The sequence below is a fragment of the Elaeis guineensis genome, chromosome 8 (assembly GCF_000442705.2).
Source record: "Elaeis guineensis isolate ETL-2024a chromosome 8, EG11, whole genome shotgun sequence".
Lineage (NCBI taxonomy): Eukaryota > Viridiplantae > Streptophyta > Magnoliopsida > Arecales > Arecaceae > Elaeis > Elaeis guineensis.
This window is the reverse complement of record NC_026000.2, coordinates 126276074-126279999: the sequence shown is the minus strand read 5'-3', so window position 1 is coordinate 126279999 and position 3926 is coordinate 126276074.

Below are 3926 nucleotides of genomic sequence, written 5' to 3'. Positions count from 1 at the left end.
GAGAAGAAGACTGCCAAAGAGAATGAAATAGTGAAGGGGCTGAAGAAACAGCTCCAAGAGAAAATGGATTCAATAAAAGACAAGAATTAGCAGTTGATAGAGAAACAACGTCGGCTCAATGAAAAAGAAAATCAATTGATCGAGTAAGACGATCAACTGCAAAAAATTGTTAAGAAGATCTCTGAGCTAGAGAGCAAGCTGAAGGAGGCTGAAGCAACTATCAAAAAATGCGAGGAGACTTTGGTTACATATCGACGTCAGCTCCATAAAGATAAAGAACGAATATCCCAAATTATCGAGGACTACAAGAACTCAGATGCTTTTCAAGGTGACGTCACTGAAGCCTCAGAAGGGGCATTCAACAGTGGCTTCAAGAGCTGTCAGTGTTCGATTATCAAGCAATTTCTTGACCACGACCTCAGCAAGGTCACAATAGAGGCAGCTTTGGAAGCAGTAGCCCAGGTGATTTCTGATGCTACTGTCACCCAACTTTCTTCAACTTCTTTCCTCAAGGTGCCTCTGACCGAAGTCCCAATCAGTTTGGCCGAGGTCATTGCCGTGGAAGCTCCTCCAGAGGAAAAAGTCAAGGAAGAATGCAGCTCGGCTCCTCTAGCAGAAGATTTTCAAGCTAAAGCCTGATTTATACTTTTCTTATCTTTTTAACTTTTGTATCAACTGGATATGGACTTTTGTAGCTGTTCTTTTTATATTAATGAAATAGAACTTTTTTGAAATATTTGTATTTATTTTTTTAGCCGATCTCAGATAATCCAATCTGGATTTCATTATTTCGAGAGTTATGTGTTACTCCTTTTTTGACGTCGATCAAATGGCAATAAGTGTATGAAATTTAAGATCGGTTGTTGATCCAAAGATTGATTTTGATGATGATAAAGAGTTTTGAGTATAAGTTATGTGTAATTCAAATTTAAAAAGTTTTAATGAGGGTTAAATCATTTTTAGAAGGCAAGTCTAGTCTAAAAATTAATTTGAAGAAGAAAGATTGAAAAATAGCATTTGGCACGTTTGGCACGTCAGTTGAGTCGAGAAAGCAACATTTCAAAGCACTATCTGAGCTGACCCAGTCTGAGAATATATCAAAAGATAGAAAGTAATATTTCAGAGCACTATGATTAAACCAACCCAGTTCAGGAATGAGCCGATCCAGTGAGGAACTGAGCTGATCCAGTGATCTATAATGGCTAGTTTTTTATTTTACAACTTTTTATCTCCATTATCTCATAATGACTACTTCAACCCTTCCAACGGTTAGAATATTTTTTTTAGCCTCTGTCAAGCCTATTTAAAGATGGAGAATCAAAGAAAAAAAAAGATAAAAAAAAAATCATTCAAGTTTGAGAGCTTCATTGAATATCCAAGAAAAAGAGAGAAAAGAGAAAGAGATTCAAGCACAAATTTTAGAGAACATTCAAGAGCTATCTTCAACACCATCTTCAACATTCTCTTAGCTTCAAAGGAAGAAAAAATCAAGCATCAAAGAACAATCCTTTAGCCTCTTCATCACGCTCAAAATGAGTTTTTTTTTTAGTTTTATTTTGGGTTGAATTATATTTTTTATTTCTTTACAAGTTTCTTTTGGGGGAAAAAAACTTGAGGTTAATTATTAATTCTAAAAAATAATCATTGTATGGTTGTGGTTGGTGAGCCAAAGTTAAAACCAATTGGATTGATAGTGAGCCCGAAAAACTATCGGTGTAAGATTGATAGTGAGCTAAAAAACTATCGGTATCGAATTGTAGTTGGTGAGCTCGAGAAAACCAACTGGATTTATTTGTGAGTCCAATAAAATAAACACACTATAGTCAAGAGATTATAGTAGAATTCTCAAGGAGAGCTTGGAGAGTGGACGTAGGAGTCGATTGCTCCAAACCACTATAAATTTTGTGTTTGTATTATGCTTTCTTGTATTTGATTTGCATGCTTTCAATACCTGCATAGATTAGTTTTTACTTCCGCTGTTACATCTTATTTCCATCACACAATCATTCAAGTAAGAACTATATATTTGTTTAGAATTTTAATTTGATTAAAATTTTTATAATATCCAATTCATCCCTCTCTTGGATAGCCATATCTGGGCAATAATTGGTATCAAAGCGGGTGCTCTGATTTTTTAGAGTTAAAGATCTTATGGCTAATCAATTTGGTTGTTTGTAAGGTGAAGAACACTCAACCATTAGACCTTCTTGTAGGGATCAGATCTAGGGTTTCAGGGTTAAATCTTGAAACTTTTTCAAGATCATGCAGCGGAAGACTAAAATAAATCAAAATTTATTTTATAAAATTAGAGAATTCCTAGATCTAAGATCTTATTATATGATTATTACATAGTATTAAATTAAAAATTAAAATATATAGAGAATGAACTACATGTTGATCATATCAACATGTTTCTATGCTACATCTAATGTATGTAATAAACAATAGATCAGATCTATTACCTTGCAAGTTAGATGTTCTAACCTTGCTGATCCAAGCTTGAGGATGATGTTGTGAGCCACACATATGTCTGACCTCTAGGAGTCATCCACACGGGCCCACGAATCTCGATCAGAAGTCCTACTCAGAAAATCAGCACAGCATGCTAGTACTGCGCTGATCCTTCTTGATGGTTGATCAGGTGCCTCCTTCTTCTTAATTTGGACTCTTCCAAAATGAGAAGTAGGAAGGAGTTTAGATCTAAGACACTCTCAGAAAACTCAAGATGGAGGAAGGGAAGAGATGAACACAACAACCCTAGAAGAAGACCCTCTTCTTCTTCTCTTTCTCTCTTAGACACCCTATCTTGTATCTATTATATCTCCATGCCCCAACCTTTTTCTCTCTAATTTTTGGACCCCAAAGATCTCTTTATCTATTTTACACAAAAATTTCATAAAAAATTCATTTTATATAGAGAGATATAATAGAGTCCTTTCTAGGTCAAATATCTAGTCAAGGTTTATCCAAACATGACAAGATAAGGGGTGCCCAACTCTTGGGCCCCCTCCTTCTTTTTGTATGGACAACAGCAAAGGGCCCTATCAAGTACCATAAATGCCAAAAATATCAAAAAAAATTGATAAAATCGGTGCAAAAAGGAAAGAGTTTGGATTTTAAAACTCTATCTCATAGAATTTGAAATCCAAACTTATTCCTACTTTGATTTGATCCACAACCATCTTCCATGTAAGAAAGAAGAGAGAAACCTCTTGGGCATGGTGAAGACCTGGGAGAGGATTTTTTTCATACAAAATAAGAGGAATTGGCGTGGAATAAGAGAGAGGGCATGGGGGGTTATGTGGCGCAAGGTAGAATCCTAGTCTTACTAGGATTTATCTTATGACTTGTTTTAATTTGGTTTCTCAAACTAAATCAAACCAAAATTAGATCAATCCAATTAAAATAGTTTTAACCCAATTAAAATCTAATTTAATCACATTAAATTAGATTTAAATTTATTTTAATTTTTTAATCAAATTAAAATTAGGTTGATCCAAGTCCTAATTGAACTAGGACTAGTTTTTTCTTGCACTTGGCTTATCCAATAAACCAATTGGACTTGATCCAATCAAGCCAAATTAAATCTAATTAAATTATATTTAATTAAACTTAATCTCAGATCATTGGCTTAATCAAATTAAGCCAATTAGCAATCAAATTGCTAATCGATCTCCTTGCAACACTTGCACTAGGTTAAATGTCAATCGTATTGATCGTTTAACCTAGAACTATCTGAATCGTTAACCTAGAATTCTTAATCATTGATTAACAATCCGATCGAATCATGAACTCTAATGTATGTGACCTCATAGGTCCGAACCTAAGTCGTAGTACAAAATAAATTTTGTATCCAATCGAAGTAACCATCTAGCATGGTACCCGAAGGTCAGATAGGTCGAACGTGTAGAACAACATCCTTAGAA